This window comes from Antechinus flavipes, chromosome 2 (assembly GCF_016432865.1).
Source record: "Antechinus flavipes isolate AdamAnt ecotype Samford, QLD, Australia chromosome 2, AdamAnt_v2, whole genome shotgun sequence".
In the NCBI taxonomy this organism is placed as follows: Eukaryota; Metazoa; Chordata; class Mammalia; order Dasyuromorphia; family Dasyuridae; genus Antechinus; species Antechinus flavipes.
In genome coordinates this window covers 158,535,749-158,558,329 of record NC_067399.1, presented here as the reverse complement: position 1 = coordinate 158,558,329, position 22,581 = coordinate 158,535,749, and the positions used below count along the sequence as shown (strand labels likewise).

The window sequence follows — 22,581 nt, the reverse complement described above, 5'->3', positions numbered from 1 at the left end:
TCTAACTAAATTGCAATGCTTGTCTAGCCCACCCTCTGGGAGAAGCGGCGGCGCCAATGCGTGATGTGAATTTTGAAGTCAAGTTGACTCTGGTATTAGATAAACTTTCTGATCCCAGTTCCTCCTCCCTATGGCTTTCCACTTCGCCAGGGAAGGGGCGAGTGGGGACTGTTAGGAGGAGAAGGGGGGCGGAGTAGCAGATGGGGGTGTGTGGAGGGGGGGGGGGATATCCTAGCATCGCGCAGGCGCTTTCCCCACTACTTCTTACCATCACACCCGCCCCCAATCCCAGTTGGGACTCGGAGCCTCGGCTCCTGTGGGACGACAATGCACTTGTAAAGAGAGAGCTGGAGGCAGACACAAAGCCTGGGCCCTCCCCCTTCGTATCCTCCTCCTCCTCCTTTTTCTCCTCCTCCTCCTCCTCTTTCTCAGCTAGGAAGTCCAATCCTGGTGCTGCCCTGGTGTCAGCCCGGGGCCAGCGATCTCATTCTCGTCCCAGACACCCTTTTCCCCAGACTCTCGACCTGCGGCGAAGATAGTAGTACAAGGTAAGGGGCAGCAGTAGCGCCAGATCCCACCCCCTGCTCCCCTGGGCTTTGGCGCAGGGAGGGGATTGTCGGTGGGCTGCTCGCGAGCCGGGTAGCTCTGCCTCTTTAAAGGGGCCGGACTCAACTCCCGGCTTGGGCTCGTTTTCTTTACTCCCTTAAACTTTTCTGTCGTTTTCCTTCTCGGCCGGAGACCGGGGAGGGGGTGGTGACGGGGGGAATGCGAAAAGCAGAACTCTGGGTCATTTTCCCTGGGGATATAAGGGAGGACTTTTTTTTTTTGGGGTGGGGGGAATACTAGAAGGTGACGAGAAGCGGAGCTTTGTACGGGGCAGTAGGGTAGGGGAGAAGTATGATCCTTTGCATCCCCGGAAAGAGAGCGAGAGGTATCGTTCCCATCACTGTGTCCTAAGGTCCTGGGAACCTGGGATGCCTTCGCCGAGCGTGAGACTGCCCCAGTGTGCGCAGGCACGCGGGGCTGGAGAGAACACCTTTAGTGAGAAAGGCGAAGAGAGCCGGGGCTCCGGGGCGGCGTTTCAGAGACTCACCTCTTTGTGTCCGCTGGTGCATTCCCTCTGATATTACCTTGTCTACTTTGTATGAAATCGTGTAATTATAATTACTTGAATGTTTTCTCCCACATTAAGATGTAAGCTCCTCGAGAGTAGGGATTTATTGTGTTTTTGCTTTTCTCCAGTACTTCGCATAACTCCCCGCATATATTAAGCGCACAATAATTGCTCGTTGGCAGACTGTATATATGTATGGCTGAACGTCCCAGTCTCGGGAAATACGTTGCACGCGTGTGAATACTTAGTTGTGCGTGAGAGGCCGAAGCCTCTGGGTTTGTTGCTAAATTTAAGGCTGGAAGTTCTGCTCGGGGGGATCCCGGGAATGCCCGCAGGTCGGTGCATCGGACAGATGTTTGGGTTCAGTTCTTTTCCCTGTCATGTTGATTGATGGTTATGGGGGCACTGCATTCTAGAGAGGACTTTGTTGTTCCGGATACCTAGCCCCAGAAGAGGCCACTTCCAACCTTGTGGACTTGGCTCAGGAACCGAATCCCTCTTCTTAGCTTGGTGTCCACTTTTTTTTTTTTTTTTTTTTCCCCATCGCAGCTTTCAGGAATTAGCATTTTTCTGACCGCCCGCTATGGCTTAACTTTGGGGCCGAGTTTCAAGTGAAGTGCAGAGGTTATGACCCCTACCCACCCTGGGAGTGGCGTGGAAGGGGGTATAGACAGAGTCCTAAAAGGCTAGGGGCGTTAGTTACAGACCGTAACGGTTCCACAGAAGCAGATCCCACGTTGGTGTAACTCACTAGTTTTCTGCCTTAGTTATTTTTTTAAGTAAGATTTTGAAATTTTTCAGAGCTCTTAAGTAGCAGTCTTTTAGAAGTTTTAGGGTAAGTTCAACTTGCAACATATTACCTAGGGAGGAGGAGGAGGAAGAGATTCAGAGCTTTGAGACTTAAAAATTAGCTGAAGAGGCCACTTGAAAAAACTCATTAACAATTTGCCACAGTTCAGTTGCTCACAGAATTGCAGTCTGCTCCTTGTTTCTCCTGTATTAGGAAAAATCATTAATTTTATTAATAATTTTAACTAATGATTAATTTATTAACAGTTTTTCCTTTAAAATGTTCATGAAACAGTCTGCAGATTGACAGTACTTATCCATATTCAACAGTATGAAATCCCTTGTAGTTCCACTATTACCTTCTCCCCCCCCCCCCTTTTTTTTTTTTTTTTTTTGCTGGAGAACTGAGAAACAGGTGCTGGTTATTTTGATCATTAACTGTCAGGTGGTTAACTGAACTGAATCCCGGTGGTTGCTGAACTGAACTATATTGCCTACATCAGTGGTTCTCAAGCTTCCTTCAGAGTTCCTTGCAGCACAGTTTGAGGAATACCGGCTTACCTAATGAAGTAGTTATTAAACACCTACTATATTCTGGCTCCTGGGCTGACATTGGGGATAAAAAACAAAATTGTAGTCCTTTTCTTAAAGAACTTACACTGTTTCTAGGGAAATACCATCGACTTATGTAAAATATATTCAAAGTAAAATTTAAAGTTGGGATGAAAATTTGGCAACCCAATCACATATACATAAATCTGAATTAATACAGGGATGTCCAAGCCTTTCACTTTTGTACAATGCATTGTGCTATAAGCAGAAGGAGATATATTTCAATGCTTCAATGAATCTTCTTCCTCTATAGGAATATTCCCTCCAACAATGTAGATTACAGTCTGTCCATGTTCTCTTTTCCTGTATAATTTGGTTGTGTTCTGTATGTCCTTTATAGAGACACTGCCCAACAGGATATTGGAGAATTTCCTTTGTCTTTTTCAAACTTGGTGGAACTGGGATTGACACATCTTCTTTTCTGTTGCATTTCCTGTATACTCAAATATACAAAATGAATTTATCTTCTCATGATGTGACTATTCCCTGTAGAGTGCTCATTCTTTGCAATGCTTGTTCATACCTTTCCTTGTTGGTTACAAGAGTGTCTACCCAATGTGCCAAGGGTTTTCCTTGATTACTTTTAACAATAAGAAGAAAAAAGTGCAGCACATGAGTCTCCATTGATTGTTGCTCACCATTGCATCTGTATAGCCAGCCCATCTTTTTGATCATTTGATCAAAATGATTTTGGTTCATTTTTGGTTCATGTTTGATTTGATTTGGCAAACATTAAATACCTGTGTGTAAATACTTTTGTAATGCCAGAGAAACTGAGGCAAGATAGAGATTAGAGAGTTTTTTAATATTTTATTTGAAAGGGAGAGATTTACTGGGACCAAATGAATCCATGGTTTGGTCCCAGGGCTGAATGAGACTATCGTCTCCAAGAATCCAGCATCCAGCAGCCAATTTGAGTTCTCAATGACATATTTATATACAGAAGCTAAACAAAGGCAGGGGGATGGAGTCCAAACTCTCCAGGCAAGAACCATCAATTTGGTTCTGACCAATTGGAGGAGGGGAGAGGGAGGTAGGACCATAAATTCTGACAAACTGGGAATTAAGAAAGTGTCTGGCTAGAGACAGAAAGTCTAGACTCCCCCTTTTTGAGTTTACACATTGACAGTATAACCTCTGAGTTATACCAGTTATACCAGTCAGGGGGTGAGTTTGCAACTAAGGGGATTGAGGCAGAACAATTAGGGAAACTGAGGCAGGACCAATTAGGGAAACTGAGGCAGAAAGAATTAGGGAAACTGGGGCAGATAGAATTAGGAAACTGAGGCAGAACCAATTTAGGGAAACCGAGGCAGAACAATTAAAAGAGAACTGTGGCACCACACTTTAGGACCAAAAAAAAATTGATCTTTGCCTATAAGAAGGCATGTATACACAATATGTATACAGAATATGCAATATGTATACAGAAAATTAAATACAAAAAATATGTAAAGTAGTAAAAAAAAACCTAACTTTTGGGGAAGGCACTAGCAATTAGGAGATGGGGATAAGTTTCCTGTAGGAGATGGTCCCTGAACTAAGCCTTAAAGGAACCCAGGGATTTCATGTCAGGGAGGTGAGGAAGGACCATAATCTTTGCATAACTATTTATTGTTGTTCAGTTTGGGGGGGATGGTGCGAGAAAGGGGAGAGGTTTCTTGACAAAGATACTGGAGAAGTTTGTTATTTCATTCTCCAGCTCATTTTATAAATGGAGAACCAAGAAAAACAGGGCTAAGTGACACATCTAGGAAGTGTCTGAGGGACAGCTCAATACAAAGGCAAAGAGATGGGACCTGTTGTCCCAGAGTCGATTTTGATGAGGGATAGGAAGTTCACCAGTTTGACTGGAACATAAGAATGAAGGAATGATGTGTGATAAACTGTTCTGTGAGTGGTATTCATTTGCAGTCTTTGGAGACTTGTTTTTGACAAATATGTTAGCCCTCTCTTTGAAAAGTTCATGATATAGTGGGGTGTTATATGAAGGGTCTATGATTTGATAAGTACCAGAAGTTTGTTCCATCAACATAGATCATGCTGATTATGGAGTAAACCCTATATTTTAGTGAGACAACTGGTAGCATGGGGTCATAGCCTCAGGAAGACTTGAGTGCACATCCAGTTCCAGACACATACTAGCTCTGTGACTCTGAGCAAGTTACTTAATTTCCATCTACTTCAAGTTCCTCAACTATAAAATGGGGATAATAATAATAAAGGAGCCCCTTCCCAGGGTTGTTGTAAGGATCAATTGAGATATTTGAAAACTGTTTAGCACATTATCTGGCATGTAGTTATTATTCAGACATTTCAGTCCTGTCTGACTCTGTGATCCCATTTGTTGGGTTTTTTTTGGCAAAGATATTGGAACCATTTGCCATTTCCTTCTCCAGCCTGTTTTACAGACAACATACTGAGATATATTCTAAGAACTATATAAATGCTTATTCCCTTCACCTTCCGTTGTGTTGCCTAAAGAACTGAAGGGTTAAACAACTGTGCCTAGGATGATATAGCCAGTTAATATCAGAGTCAAATTTGAATCCACATCTTTCTAACTCCTTTACTTCTCTCTGTCTTTCTGAATTTGTCTCTTTATCTCTGTCTCTCTTTGTCTATAATTAAGCAGAGATAATAAAACATGTAGATAAAGCATAATACTGATTTAATATGTGTATGTATTGTATACACACATATACAAAATGTATATAGAAGAGAGAACTGATATACAAATGGATCTGTGATTTTATTGTTTTAGGAGTTCCCTCCAATGATGTAGATTGCATCTTATTGATACCTTCCCTTCTGGTGTGACTTATCAGTCCACTCCCATAAATTCATCACAGACAGGATGATTACCTAACATAAAGAAATATTTCCTTAATTTCTCCTGGCATTACCAGAATAGAAATAGAGTATTCTGGCTGTCTATCTTTCACCTTTCCATCCAACTTATCATGCAATTCTTTGATTACATTCTATTTGTTCATCAGAATTTTTCTTTGGTTATATGTAGCAGATTGGAATCCTTTGGCTCTCACCTCTCTGTTGTTTTCCAATGGACACTCATTTTCAATTCCTTGAAGGTAGTTATATTCCATGTTATTCTCTTACAACACTGTGGATATTAAAAAGATGGACTTTTATGACAAGTTTGATAATCTTAGAAAGTTATGGAAAGATTTGCACAAAATGTTGAAGAGCAAAGTGACAGAACCAAAAGAACATTGTATACAATAACCACAGTATTGTTTTAATAAATACTTTGAGGCATTAAGTCAATTTGACTATTATAAATACACAGATTAAAAATACAGGAATATGAAAAGAGACTGCATTCAAAGAAAGAATTGATAGTGTAAATAGAATAATTATATATATATATATATACGTACAGATACACACACAATATGCACACACTTACTTGTGTCTAATGATAACCTTCTCTAAGGATAGTGGGGAGGGGAAGAACAGAAAAAAAAATAAATTTACAATAATAACTGTTGTGTATTTGAAGGGAATAGCAAGGTGTATAATGCAGATTTGCAATTTCACGTGTAATCATCTTTTTTAAAAAAAATATGCTGTTATGGAAATGCTTGTTTTGTTCCATGAATTGAAAATAAAATACATTTTAAAAAATAAATAAAAGAATGGACCTTTGATTTCATGGGAAGCTTGGGATTAGTATAGCAGCTTTGCAATTTCCCACAGGTTATCCTGTACTCTCATCCTTTTATTCAACCTTGTACCCAGTTCATTGTCCATGTATACAGTCTATCCCAGATAGACTTATCAGCTTATCCACTTATCATGTGATGGTACATTTGATTCCACTCATCTTCAGACATTCACTATTGGGAAGCAATGAAAAGAGCATAGTACTGGGAACTAGGAAATCTTGACTTCAGTCTTTATTACCTAAAGGATTCTGGACAGGCAAATCTTTTGAATCCCTCCAAGTCTCATTGAGTTCATCTGTGAAATGTGGACAGTAGTACTCGTACCATCTACCTTCCTGAACTGGTATCTCTGAGGAGAGATGAATTATTTATAAACCTTAAAGAAGTAACAGAAATTGCTGCTGTGCATGTTGCAAAATATCCCTCCCATAAATGTTTTCCCAATAAACGTTTCATTTATACAGGTGTAAGGCAATAAGAAAAACAGTCTTATTTTATGTTACGTTTCATTAAGGATTTGAATATCATTATTAAAAAAACATTTTGAAACTATTATACTGTTAACGATTCCATTCTGGGAATCTGAGTTGATTTGGTCTAACCCTTTTATTTTATTGAGAAGGAAAATGAAACCCAGAAAAGTGAAAAAACTTGTCTAAAGTATCTGGTGGCAGATTTTTTTGTTTGGTCATTTCAGTCTGATTCTTTATGATCCCACTTGGGGTTTTCTTGGCAAAGATTCAAGAATGGTTTGTCATTTTGTAGATAAAGAAACTGAGGCAAACAAGGTTAAATGATTTGCTCAGGATAATACAGCTAGTGTCCAAGATCAGATTTGAACATCTTCCTGATTTGGGATCTGGCGCACTATCCATTGTGCTACCCAGCTGGCCAGAGATGACCCTAGCACCCAGTATTTTTTCCTACCATACCACATTGCCTCTCATTTATTAAGTACCTACGGCTTCAATGGTACTATTCTGGGGGCTAGAATAAATGATTAAGTGTGTACAGGAAATCCTTTCTCTACAGTTTAAATCACTTGGGGCTTGCTTTTATCATGTTACAAAATATAGGAGCAAGAATTTGGGAGTAGGAGTCTGAGCTGTTGGATTCAGAGCTCAGCTTGCTTCCATGATGCCTGTGTGACTAAAAAAAATTCCTTAACTCCTCTGAACTTAATGTCATGTATAAAATGAAAGAGTTGGATTATAAGATTTCTAATGTATCTCCTCAGTTCCAAATCCTAATATGTAATTTAGTATGTTAGATCCTGGACCCTTGGGCACAGTTCATATCTCCACCCTAAGACATACAAATGCATGATCTTAATTACCTGAGCATATAAGAAAGCATGGGTGAAGAAAAAAGCAGAACAAAGCAATCAGAACTTATACAAAATCAGCTTATGTAAAAAACGAAAGCAAATGGTTTGTCAATCACATAAGTATTCTATGTAAGCAAATTTTTAGAAAGATTTTAAAAAAAAAAAAAACCTTGTTATTGATTGAATATTTAGATTTCATAATGCTAGCTGGTTAAGTCTAAGCAAAACCATTTTTGTAGAAAATTCTTATTTTTAAAAAATCCTGAAAAGGGTGTTGTTAATCTTTTAGAGAATGAAGGATCCCTTCTTTCCTATCCTTTCCAGCATTCAGTTATTATTGGCCTGGTTCTTATTGGCCTTCTCTTGGTAATGCCCTTGGTTACTCTCCAGGTATAGCAGGAAAAAGCAAAGGAGAGGAAAAAATTCTTTCATGTAGCTGTTCCAGACTGTCTTCTGCTATTTATATTCTTGAGGTAAGGTTCCAAAGTCCAAACTTGAAAAATTTCAGAGTTGTAAGGAACCTCAAAGCTCATCTAGACCAAACTAAACTTAACCAAGAATCTCCAAACATTCCCACGTGTTCATCCAGGTTCTGCTTAAAGACCTCTAATGAAAAGAAGTCCCTGGCCTCCAGAGGCAGCCCATTCCACTTTTGGAGTGTTTTAATTGTTAGGAAAATTTTCCCTTTACAAGAAAATTTTGCCACTTTACATTCTTTGCAGATTGCCCTGTGGGGCAAGGACAATGAATGAATCTCTTTTCCACATAGTTGCTCCTAAAATACATGGAGACATCTGCCATTGTTCTCACCTAAGTCTTCTTAGAAAGATTAAATATCCCAGGTTAAATATTGCCACTCCTTTTAACCAAATCTCATATGTATGACATCATTTCCTTGAAATTATACAATTGATAAGCTATAATTTCATCACTAAAATGGATAGGTTAAATTTACTTCATAATTAAGAATGAGTTGTGATAGTTTAGTTCGTAAAACACTGTTCAGTTCAGTGAAATAATCCCTTTTATTTATTCACTGCATCAATAGGTGTTTCACATATCATCTTGACTTGATTTGAGTTTCATGCTAATTCCAAAACAATTAGTAAAGATTCATATCAATTTCTACTTTTGAAATTCTATTTCTGTGTAGATCATGTATCTCTTGGGATAGATAGGGACACTCTTATTACCTGGAGGAAAGAGTATTTCCATCTCTCCAGTCTTAGGATGCTGAATGCTACAAAAATAGAAAATGAACTACCTCTCGTGAGGCAGTTCACACAATACAGAGAACTCTTTTGGGGTTCATATTCCAGCTTTACCACATACCATCTCTGCAGCATTAGGCTCTAATACCTGTTGTTTTTATTTTGCATTTTCAAAACAAAAGTCAGACTAGAGGATAACTAAGCTCCCTCTCTCTAAATAGTGTGACTTAAGGATTCTCTGAATGGAGGATTTTTAAAAGTTTGGGCATTCCAGATGTACTCCTGATGGTAAGTTTTTCTTTTCTAAACTAAGATAGGTTATGTTAACAATTACAATGACCCTCTCAAGCTTATTGCCATTAAATATATAGGAATTTGGGAAATATTGGAAAAGCTAGTAAAAACTCTTCTAGGCTGATGGTGCTTGTTTTTAACTATCTAAACTGAATCATACTTCAGCACTTCGTGGTTGTGCTTTGGCAATTCATGAGTTGTTATGATAAGTACTGTTATATTCTAATTTATATATCTCTGGGTCTTGGTTTCTTAGTTCCTTTACAATGCTAAAATTTTTTCTTATGTCCACAGTATCTGATCAGGACTGTTTAGACCAAGTAGATAAGTAATGTATATGATATGATTTGGAGGAATGATAGTAGAACTAGCCTGGCATCACAGGTAAAACATGTATAAAACTATTGAAATTCTCAATATTAGATTCCCTGCCTTTGATGAAAAGTCCCTTAAACATCTCAATTCAGCATATTCAAAACAGAATACATTCTTTTTTCTCCAAAAATCACTTTTCTTCTGAATTTAAGGTTTTCTTTACCCTTGCCTTGTCCTTAAGGATACTCTTGTCCTTACAGTCACAGAGGTTTTCAATATCAGTATCATCCTCAACTTCTTACTCTCGTTCATATATGCCAAATATCTCTACATCTGACATATGTACACTTCTCTCCATTCATTGTCATCAAGACGATCCATACAAATCCATACTGTTGGTATGGATTTTCCCAATGATTCCTACAGAGCTTTTGTAATAGTATCCAGATAACAGTTACATTTTAACTGTCCAGGACTCATGGCCAGAGGGAGGGGATTGGGAATGTGTTGGGAGATAATGATTGAGGGCTACAAGCTCCACTGTTGGCCACTGAAGAAAGTGCTTTAATATACCATCTGGGAATCAGGCCATGACCTAGGGGTTATAGACTCTATTTTGGATACAGAACCTAGATTATTGCTATAACCTCCTGATTGTCAGCCTCAAGTTTCTTCCCATGACAATCAATCCTTCACACAGCTGTCAAAAAAGTCTTTAAAGCTTTTGGGTCAATAAACTCCAGTGGCTACTTGGTGCTATGAGGTTTAAATACAGACTCCTCTTTTTGTTATTTAAAGTGCTTCACTTCCTGGCTCCAACCTGTTTTTCTAGTCTTACTGCCTATTGCCCTCCTTTATGGGCCTTATGGTCTAGCCATAATGACCTACTTACTATTTCTCACATGACATTTCATCATTTCTCAATGTTCTTTCTCACTTGTGCTGGGAATTCTCTTTCTCCTCACAGCTTTTGAGGATCTTTGGTTTCCTTCTAGATACTTGAAAGCATCAATTGCCAGCTTCTAATCTTGAAGCTACTGGCTTCTTCCCCCACCCCCCCACCCCGGTGCAGTTACTTTGTTTAGTTTATACATGCTTTGTACCATCTGTCTCTTCAGTTAGAGTATAAGATCATAGAGGGAAAGACTGATTCAGTTTTGTCTTGATATCTGTGATAATTGTGATTTTTGAAATATATTGATGCCCATAAAGCGAATTAGCAGTGTCGCTTTTCACTGTCTTGAGCCATTTTGAACCTGTGTCAAGTAGTTAGTGACTGAAGCTCCTGGTTGACTATGACTCTTGGCCAACTGTGAGCCATTCTTTTTCTTGCTGCCTCAAGTCCACTCAAAACCCTGGTCCGAGTTCTGGTGCTGATAAGGAAACTCCTCCAATTTCCTCTCTACATCTGGGTCTGGTTAGCACTAGTGCATCTGACATTAATTACCTGTCCTAAGCTAAGCCCATTTTTAGGGTATAATACTTCCTGCTTGAACCTGCTCATTCTGAGCTTGTGCTTTCACCTAGATGTTGGCCCCTGTATCTGTCTTCCATTTCCTCAAGCTGTGTTGGAGGATTTAAAGAAAAGTGAGAACTCTAGCCTCTCATGTTTTTTAAGTCAGAAGTTCTTAACTTGAGGTCCTTAAATGTGTTTTTCTTAAATGATAACTATATATCATGATAATTGGTTTCCCTTGTAATCCTACATATTTTATTTTATGCGTTAAAAAACATCATTCTGAGAAGGGGTCTATGGCTTTTACAAGATTGCCAAAGCTGTCCATAGTCGAAGAGTTTAAAAATCCTTTCATTATAAATACATCTTTCCTTAGAATTAATTTAGATTTTTTTTTTGGCGGGGGATGAGGGAAGTTGGATTTATCCCTTCGATACACACACACACACACACACACACACACGTGTATATATACACACATGTATATTGTATATATTTGTGTATGCTTACAGACATGTGTTTGTGTATATACCTATAGATCTATATACATGTATATGTGTACATGTCTGCATATATGCATTTATACAATGAATGTATTTGCCCATACACACACACACATCGTTAAGTTAATTAACAAATTATTAACAAATTCTCTTGTTCTTGTTCAATAACACTGGAAGCCTAGAAGTTAAAGGCCTCTAGTCACATCTTGTTAGTGATAATACTGGGTCCACTGAGTTGCCAGTTTATTGCTCTTTCCATTATACCACACTGCCTGTTCTCCTGTATAGGTCAAATTTCCCAAAGACTTGGAAAAACCTGTAAAGTGCCCCGATGAGCTTTTAGTGTTTTATATGACCTGGGCTAAGTCATTTAATGTAATCTTCAGTTTTCTCATCTTTAACCTGTCATCTGAGGTTCATTAGACTGTGAGCTCCTTGAGAGAATGGAGTGTCTTGCTTTTATATCCTTAGTACTTAGAATAGTACATGTCCTGAAATATAAGCACTTAATAAATGTTTTTTGATTTGATTGGTGTTTCTTCCAGCTATGAAGCAAATTTCCTATTAAGTGTTCAAGTAGAACCAGATAACTCTTTCTTAGATATATTGTAAAGGCAATGTGAGAATTTAGAATGGATAACCTGCAAAATTTCTCCTGCTCAGATTGCCTTCAGTGTTGTCTCTTTTTCAGGCCAGTTCCTCAGTAGTTTGGACTTGATGTTAGAACAAAATGAATCCCTCCTTGGTCATCCAACAACTAACATTTTTTACTAAATAACTAAATGAACTACTTTTTTTTTTATGTTTTGATTTTGTTTTCAGAAAAAAAAAAAACCAGAAAGAAAAAAAATGCCCTCAGATTTACATGGAAAGCCATTTAAATGTTTACTCTATCCTAAACATTTCAAATGGATAAAAAAATGGATTTACCAGTAAGAATCTATATCATTAAGGCTACTATAGCCTACTTTTTTTGCCTGGGAAGCCTCAGATCTTCAAGTTCCATGCATGTAAATCTTAGTGGACTTTGACAGCCTTTTTCAATTTCTCTGTAGCATTGGTTATCTAAAATAAGTGAATTATTCCAGTCACTTATTCCAGCTGAATGTCAACCTTTACAAAGTCATATTAATATTTTCTTAATTAAAATAGGAGTATATTCAGTAGGAGATAGGCACTGAAGACAGACAGTTGAAGCTGATTGAGGTAATCTAAACCCAACTCTATCAGAGTTACTCATGTATTCCACCAATCATGTATCTGAAAGTCACTGGAGCTCTTCCTAGCTGCTTTATACTTAGGTGATGAGCAAATTACCATCCTTTACTCTCCTGAGCCAACTAAGCTATGAGTAAGGTATTCTTCCTATCTTTTAAAGAAAAAATAGCCCAACTTGAATGTGGGAGCTGGGGAATATAGGAACTGAAGAAGTTAGAACAATGTTCCCACTCCATCTGCCCATTTAATGACTATCTCTTCAAGCATTTGTGAGAAGCAGTTAATCAAGCAACAATCACTTTCTACATGAAACACCAGAAATATAGAATCATAAATGAAATGTACCTTGCTTTCACCCTGCAGGAAAAGACAACATGTGCACAATAAGTAGATATAAAATAAATTCAAGGTCATTTGGGTGGGTGAGGGAAGGAATTAGTAAGAAAGGGTCTCATGCAGGAAGTGGTGTTTGAGCTGAATTTTCAAAAAAACTAGAAAATTACATGAGGTACAGGTGAAAAAAGGAATGTATTTTGGACAAGAAAGTTAACCTGTGCAAAGTTAGGGAGAAGGGAAGAAATGGGATGATGCATGTGAGGAACAGGAGAATAAAAAAGCCATTTTGGTTGGATCAAAATATGAGTGAAGCAAAGTAATATATTGTAGACTGGCTGAAAAGGGAAGTCAAAAGAAATTATGTGTGCAAATTAGAATATAAATGATAGTCATTATTTTTTGCCAACATTGTCTCTTTAAGAGACAGAAATGTTTTAATAATTAGTTTTGAGTCTTCATAATATATGATCTCATTTGTTAAGTACAGATATGTCCTGATTTAGGAAAACTCCATATTCCTAAATTTGAATTTGCAAAATAGAAAGTGATAATTATTCAGTATGCAAAAATGAAGCCTCCCATCCCAAACTTTTCTCAAATAGCCAAATTTCTAAAAATCTTTTTTATTTCAAAGATTGTCTTTATATGAATTTTCAGGGATGCCTCTCCTACAGAAGATGAGGAATAGCTGGGTTATCATTCTTCATACACTGAGGAGGACATTAAGGTCTAGAGAAATTAGTGGTCAAGTTTACCTACTCACCAGTAAACCCAGAATTAGAAAAACAGTTTTCCTGGACCTTCGTTTAAATTTCTGTCTACCTCACTTCAACACCAGAATCCCAAAGGATTAGAAAGATTAACTATAAAAGATATTTCTAATACCATATGAATTTGAGCAGCTCAAGAGCTTCTGAAGAATGTTATATGCTTAAATTACGTGGCCATGAAGTATTATGTATAATTGGATACCTGATGGATTTTCCTGAAATTTAAATAACAGAAACCTAACATTTCCATATTGATTGTTGTTGTTATCTTCAGTATGAAAATAATGATTTAGTACCTGGGATTTAAATATAAAGATGTAAGAGATTACTAGACATTCTAAGTAATGAACTTGTGCTTTTAATAAATAATTTATAATTTCTTTTGTGATTCAAGATGTATTGGTGATACAAAGCAGTAGAAAGAATGGCCTGGCTTTTCTGGAACTTTTAAACACATAGGAGAATTAAAATTCATTAAAAAAAAAAAACTAAAATAGAAGGCAAACTATGGTACATATATATATATACTCTAGACATTAAAAAGAAGAAACAACCAGTTTTGCTCAGGAAGACTTCGTGAAAAGGGTGAGACTTGAAATGAGCTTTAGAAGATGGGCAAGATATAGAGGTAGACAGATTTCTACACACATATGTGTGTGTATGTGGTTATATAATTATCCTTTCCACATCGCAGGTGTTAGGAGTTGGGTGCCCTCTGAATCTGGAAAATCCGCATAAAACTTTTTGGCTTTCTCTTCATATTAGAGAAAAAAGTCTTTTATGGGACATTTGTAGTATTTTATTATAAAATTAAATATTTAGTCATAGACTATAAATATATTAATGTTAAGTAAAAATACTTTTTTAATGAGTCATCTGCTGGCCTTTGCATGTCTTTTGCAGCATCTTCAAAACTCCCCCAAATTCCCATTTAACTTCATTAAATTATATTTTAACCCACAATGTAATGAAGTCATGATGGATAAAGTAAAAGGGCTATCTGTATATATATGCATGTATATACTTACATATAACATGTATGTGCATATATTCGCACATATGTATGCACAAATATATACATATGTGTATATATGCACATATGTATATAATTGAGGTAGTGTGAGACAAACATTTCAGACATGAAAGTCACAAAGATGATGTAAGACATATTCAGGCAATGGTAAGGATACTTAATTGTCAAATTTTAATACAAGTACTATAATGAAAGTTTAAAAATGGGGTCTGTGAACTTTAAAACATTTTAAAACTACTTCAACAATAATTGGTTTCCTTTGCAACACTATGAATTTTATTTTCTGCATTAAAATACTATTATTCTAAGAGACTTCATAAGGTTTCCAAAAGAGTCTTTGATGCCAAAAATGTTTAGACTTTATGATTTACTGGAATAAATGACTAAAAAGGCCAGTTGGCCCCAAATTGTGTGGGGCTTTGAATGCCAAATTATTATTATGTTATCTTCAGCATAGAAATAAGCATTTTGGTACTTGGGATTTAAATATAAAGATGAGATTATTATTCTAAGTAATGATTTTATGCTTTCAATAAATAATTTATCATTTTTCCTGTGTAAAAGGTGTATTGGTGATATTGTACTTACATTATTGCCCTCAGTGTTGGAAATCTGTGGAGTTTTGGAGTGAATGAGAAAGGTAAAAATTTATAGGTTTTTATTAGGCAACATCAAATGAACAAAGGGTTGAAAGGCAGTAAAAAGTATGAGCTGTTTTGTGCTAGATCCACTCCACATCTCTATCTTTTCTTCTCAATAACCAACTGTTTGCTTTTGCTCACAGTCATTTAAAAATAAGCATTTATCAAACACTTATTATGTACCAGACACTATGCTGGGGATACCAAAAAAAGACAAAAACAATATTTGATCTCAAAGAGGAGACAAGATAAATATGAGGCTTCCTGAATTGTGATTCTGGCCCTAAAAGGAATAAAGAGGAAATGAACAAAGCAGAAATGAAAGAATTGATTAAAGCAATATTTTCTGAACCAATTTAGTCATTGAGTACTTTGGGATTTGCAGTATATTGATAGGACCTATTAGCGCTGCCTGTGGGGCTTAGGGGTTTTGAGCAATTGGAGAAAATAGATATTGGGAGCAAGGATTGGGGAAATGGTGGTGCAAATGGAGCAAATTAGGCCTGTTTTATGGCCCAAATTTATGGTACATATTAGGTATTTTGAGAGAAAAAAATATCATTAACATTAAAATATTCTCAAAGAATCCTATTACCATTTCTTAGAACCCTAAGGTTCTATAGAACATAGTTTATTAAGTATGCTGAGTTAAAGAAAGTTATTAGCAAAAATTTGGCAAGATTCTACAGGTTTAATATTGACATTTGGCCCCTATCAGTTGAATTTTCCTTCTATGCAGAATTTATTAGTATATTCCAATTGTTCTGTCTCAGTCTTTCCTGAATGATGTTTTAAAAAATTTTCCAATAATATTTTATTTTTCCAAATACATGTAAAGATAGTTTTCCACATTCATTTTTGTAAAACTTTACGTTACAAGTTTTTTCCCTCTTTCCCTTACTGCCCCCATTCCCAAGATAGCAAGAAATCTGATTTAGGTTAAATATGTGCAATTCTTTTAAATATATTTCTGTATTTGTCATATTATGCAAGAAAAATCAGAACAAATGGGGGGGGGAGGACAATGAAAGGGAAAAAACAAGCAAGTAACATAAAAAGGTATTATGCTTTGATCCACACTGAATTTTTTTGATAATAGATGATAAAAATGTAGATTTAGAATAGGTCATTCAATCTAATTCATTTTACAAATGAGTAAGCTGAGGTTGAGAGAGATTAAATATGTCATTTATAGAGGACAGAAACTGGACTCTCAGCTTACTCCCCTTTGCATCTGCTGATCTGCCTGGTTTCATCTTTAAAAAACAAGATGCCTCCTGATGTCCCACCCTCACTTTCCTTTCCTACCTTCTTTTGTGGATTATCTTCTATTTTAGATTGCAATCTTGATGGTCTAGGATCATGTGGCTAAACTAGGTAAATTTCTGAGATAGGGTTTGAATTTAGGTATAGTCCCAGGACTATACCTATCTGCTTTATTTAGGAAAGAACTAAATTACTCATGTCCAGCACATTGTATCAGGTTCTGTTATAATCTATCGAAAAGATTCCATATGGATTACTATATAGAAAGTGGTTTTGCCTCAAATGGATTATGGGCTCCTTTGTGCTGCTAGACACACTTTTAGATATATGTTGGATACTTAAGCGCTTACCACATTTTTTAAGCAAGTTCCTGGAGTTGAATCTCTTCTTCTTCCAACATGATTAATATGGAAATGTGTTTTACATGATTTTACCTATATAATCTAATTCAAATTGCTTACTATTTAAAGAAGGGGGAAAGGAAGGAGAAAATGAAAGGAGAGGAAAGGAGGAAGAAAATTTGAAACTTAAAATTTTATATGAAAAATGTTAAAATTTTTCTTTACATGTAAGTAGAAAACTAAAATAGTATTTAAAGGGAAAAACATAAAAATATAGTGTCCCCTCTGTTAACTCTTCTAATCAATATCCTTCTAATAAAGAAAATCCCAGAGAATATTCCTTTGTGTTCCTTGTGAGGTTAAATCAACCTGTTCTCAATCCAAGACTATGAAGCAAGTTACCTGTTCAATTCATTGATACTAAGTTACCAGTGTCCTCCCCTTTCCACTTCACAAAAAGGCCCAGAAGACTCTGGGGACCCCTGCCATTCTTTGCAGTATCTGGTACATGGCTGGAAAGAGCTCCCAGATGCAAAGAAATCCCTCCCACCTCTCCATCCCCACCACTTCTCACCAATTCAATAAGAGAGCTATTATTGACTCACTTGACAATTCTTCAAGGATCAGTTGTTTAATTGATGTTTCCTCTCTCCACCAACCCAAATTATAGCCCTTCTTTCCCATAGGAAATAGTTTCATGAGTTCTTTTAGCAGAAAAAAATTGATCACCTGATATACTATATCCAAATTTTGTCTTATCTTCAAATGACAGCTGCCCCAAGGCTTTCCTAGTTTCATTCTGTTCTCAGCTCAACTCCCACTCACTGCAACAACGTTGTTTAAGCTGAAAAAGAAACTAGAGCCACTGAACTGTACATAAGAATTCCTATAGGATGCATATTTATTAACTCAGAAAACCACACATATTTATGCATTTCTTTTTTTATTAACACATCAACACATTGCAATCAGATAGCACTACATTTTAATCTAGTTCAGGATGCATTCAGGAGTTCTTGGGCTAAGTGTCTGACTCCTCTGTTCTACAGGAAACTTTTCCTAATCCCCTTAAATCTAGCTAGCGCCTTCTCGCTGTTGACAATTTTCAACTTATCCTGCGCCATCTTCTGTCTTCCTGATGTGTGTCTTCCCCTGACCCAGATGGCTTTGGAGGGGAATGATGCTGGTGACTTTGCACAGCCCTCCCTTAGTTAAATCCAGCTCACTTACATGTCCTAGCATCACCTCCCTGATGTCATAGTGCTCCTCCAGGATGAAGGACAAACAACAGCATCCTGTATATAGGATACATCTTGTCTGTACGCAGTTTTTGAATGTTGTCTCCTCTGTTGAATTGTGAGCTCTGAGTACAGGAATTGTCTTGCTTTTCTTTGTATCCCCAGTGCTTAGTATGATGTCTGGCACATAGTAGGCACATAATAAATGTGTGTTGACTCATTCCGATGTAGAATGTTATTAGACTGTGATTGGAAGTCTTTCTTTGTGCTTATTTTGCATAACTTTCCAGATCCCAGACACAAGGAGGCATTGGAGTTAGGACTTCAGTAGAGCTATTATTCAGTATGCCGGGTAACTTAGTGAAGTTGACAAATGTTTAGTGAGTTTCTACCTTATACCATGCTTTTTATTGTTACCTGGAGGATAGAGAAAGTATAGTATAAAGAACACTAGTCTGGGGATCAGAGATGTGGACTCTGCTCCTAGATCCGCCACTAACTGCTTGCATGACGTAGGGAAGTTCTCTCAAAAATAGCCATCAGTCAGCAAGCACTTACTAAGTTCCAATCATCTGTCAGGCACTGTGCTAGGTGCTGGGGATACAAGCATAAACAATCCTCCCCTCCCGGAGCTTATTTTCTATCAGGGTAGAAGATTGTGCAAATAAAAGTTTTTGAAAACATACAAAATAAATATGAGAAGTAGCATGGCCAAGTGACTAGGGAGCAGTCTGGGGAGTAAGAAAAATTTAGGTTCAAGTCTCCATTGACACACATTGTTATGTGACCCCTAAAGCATTCACTTAACATCTTAGTGCCCCATGTAATATTCTAAAATTGTTAAGTCACCAAAAAAATACTGATCTGTGTTGAGTTCTCCATGCTGATGGAGAGGTTTTTTTTTTTTTTTTTAAATGGCAACTTGAGATAGGGAGGAGTCTAGAAATGAAAGGGAGAGGAAAAGGAAAACCTTCATGTAAAATGTGGCCTATGAGCTAATTTTGAAGGAAACAAAGTATTCTAAGAATCAGAGGGAAGGAGGGGTTGCATTCTAAGCTCAGAGTAGCTAATTCTTAGCCACTTAAAAAGTATGGAGAGGGGAGATGGAATGTCACTCAACATTCCAGAATGGCAAAGGCCACTTTATACAGGAAGAAGATTAACATTCCCCAAGAATGGGAAGATGGGTTGGAAGCCGGTGGTGAAGGGCTTTAAAAGTCAAAGAAAGGGTTTTATATTTGATTCTAACCTTGTAGTTAGAATCACTGACATTGACTGGGTGACCTGCTCAGACTTGTACTTGATGAACATCACTTTGGCAATTATATGAAGGGTGGATTGCAGTGGGGAGAGACTTGAGACAGGAAGAACAATGAGCCTGACATAGTAGTTCAGGTGAAGAGATGGTGAGGATCTGAATTATACCGATACCTGTATGTAGAAAACAGGGGATAGATGGGAAATGGTAGAAAGTAGAGATTTGGCAACTGATTGGATATATAATATAGGTTATATAGATTATTTATTGGATGCATAATATAGGTTAATGAGAAAGAGGAGTTTACAGATAATGCTAAGGTTTCTGTGTAACTGAAGGCTAGTGATACCTTCTATAGGGATGGGGTAATTCAAAAGAGAAACATATTTGAGGGAAAGAAAATATATCCTATTTAAGGCATGTTGATTTTAAAACTCTTTTGGCCTTAGTTTTTTCTTTGCTATATAGAGGACTGGGAAAAAAAAAATGATCTCTGAAGTCCTTCAGAAGAACTTAAGCCCCTTGATCATGAGATCATAGATTTAGAGTTGAAAGGGATCATAAAGTCATAGATTATGAACTTGAAAGGACTTGAGAGTGTCTGGTTCAACCCTTTATTTTACAAATTAGAAAGCTGAGGTCTAGAAAGTTTAACCAAACTAGTAGAAATTTGAACTTAGGACCTCTGGTTTCAAATCTAGCACTCTTAGGACTCTTCTTGTTTTTCTTTGTATCCCCAGGGTCTTGTACATAGTGCAATTCATACATGTTTGTTGAGTTTGATTGAACTGAACCAAATTGGATTCTTTAACTCTAAAATTCTGTGGTTGTTTTAGAAGTTGACAGGAAAACTCTTGGGTCTTTCCATTGGGTTGAAGGAAAAGATGTCAACAGGCATAATTAGAGAGATAAAAGGGAGAGAAGGGAATTCCATATGTAAAAACAATGGGAACAAGGACATAGGAGTATGAAAGTATAGTTCTGGTTTGAGAAACTAATAAGGGTAATACAGTTTTACTAGAGTAGCAACTCTCTAACTTTCTTATATTAAGACTCCTTTAAAAATTTTTTTAAAAAGATCCTCTACACTCTTAAAAATTTTGAGGAGCTTCCCCCACAAGAGCTTTTATTTCTATGGGATATATGTCAATATTTACCATGTTAGAAATTAAAATGTTTTAGTATTATTATGACAATGGTTTTGGCCTTAAGTACCCTTGAAAGGTTTTTGAAGACTGAATTTCAGTCTATATTTTGAGAACCATTGGCCAAGAACATAAAAATATGTGTGGGATCCTAGTGTGATGAGACTGAAAATATAGGGCCTTGAATTTCAGATACAGAGCACAATCTTTATTTGCTGGGTAATGAGGAGCCACGAAGGTGATTTGTTTTGTTTTTTAGGTACATAGTAATATAACTATATACTAGGGCTAAAAGGAATGTTAAGAGTTTATCTAGTCTGCTGACCTCGTTTTACAGATGAAGAAGCTGAGCTCAAAGATGGAAGGGAATTTGCCCAATTTCACACTACTAACAAATGAGAAAGATAAGATTCATCTCCAGGGCTTCTGAATTGAGGATAATATAGTGTTGCTTATAATTAATTACTAGGAAAGGGGATCAGTAACTAAGATGCATTAGAACTCTGAATCTGGAGTTCCAAATAGTCTCTAAGGATTCTTCCCACTCCAAAAATCTATGTTTTTATAGTTTATAAACACAATGAGAATTTTTAACCTATTACTCAGTTGAATATAGAAAATTACTTCTTTCTGTACCTCTTCACCTTATGCCATAATAATTATGTGACAGACATGTAGTGCTTTAAAATTTATAAAGCAGCATCTGAGCCCCACAACGACTCTGTGTCATAAACTCTATTAATATTTTATGGATACGGAAACTTAGATTCAGAAGAGCTTATGAGCCTTATCCTTGGTCATATGGTTTAGTGTCAGAGGTGGGATTTAAACCTAGATTTTTCTGCCTCCATCCAGCTCACTGTCCCTTACACCAGGCAGTCTCTTGTTCATGTAGGCAATGAATGAAAGCTTTGTGATGATGCTGTTTGCATTTTGAATGAATAGTACTTGAAGGATTTTTCTGTAATGTCTTTACCATACATGAAAGAGCTTTCTGCCCTTCCCTTGTCCCTGAAAATAAAGACAAGTAGAACCCCCAACAAAATGCTTGATTCTTGCTACTGAGACTCTCTGTTCTTTGTAAATTCTATTCTGAAATGTTTCTATGTAGTTTGACCCATCTTCCCAGGACTTGTATTGGAACTTGAGGGAAAATCATGCAGAAATAAATACTGTGAAGTGAACCATATCTTGACTATAATTATTGGGCCCAAACTTCACAGAAATAGGATTAGGGTTTTTGATTGATCATTTATAGTAGTGCAGACTTTATTTTCTTTCTTCAATTTCAAGTCCAGAAAGAGTAGAAAACACATCAGAGGAAAGAAAGGCTCAGTTTTGATTTAGGAATAGATGTGAGATCTGCTTTTCCACTCCATTATGAGAGGAATGTGAAGTAGGTAAGAATAGCCTTTGTTTACATGGGAAAAATATATAAGAAGAATGGAAGAGATGAAGGGATCGGATTATACCGGATATCCCTTATCACATACCAAAAGGATAATTTATACTTGGTATACAGGAAGAAGAAGCCAATAATATGGCTAAATTTTAATTTTATTTTATTGGCAATTGTATGGGGGTTGGATTGGAGTGGGGAGACACTTAAAGCTAGTAGTTTCAATTAAGAGTCTATTGCAATAGTTTGGGCAAGGAGTGATGAAGACATAGAATAGCAGCTGTGTGACTAGAGAGAAAAGAGTAAAGGAAGAAATTGCAAGATATAGTAACAGTTTGGAATATTTCGACTGAACAAAACTAAGGAATCAACTATGACTGGAAGGATGATGGTTCCCTTAGCAATAGTAGAGTAGTATTAAGAAGACTAGGTTTTTTTGGGGGAAGATAATGTTCTTTTGTACATAATGAGTTTAAGATATCTACAGGACATACAGTTTGAAATGATCAGTAGATAGTTGGTGGAATTGGATCTCATAAGAGAGGCTAAGCCTGAATATATATCTCTGAGATTATTTGCATAGAATTACTTGAATGACATCTATTGAGATCACCAAGAGAATATGC

The 22,581-nt window shown here is 36.8% G+C and overlaps 1 protein-coding gene across 1 annotated transcript in view; it reads left to right on the top strand.

The window, feature by feature from the left end:
- The first annotated feature begins 236 nt into the window (after positions 1-236).
- Positions 237-22,581, top strand: part of RIN2 (Ras and Rab interactor 2) — a 221,019-nt gene continuing 198,674 nt past the window's right edge. Inside the window, exon 1 of the mRNA XM_051975855.1 lies at positions 237-548. The gene's annotated coding sequence lies outside the window, so the exon portion shown is untranslated. The remainder of the gene's footprint in view (positions 549-22,581) is intronic.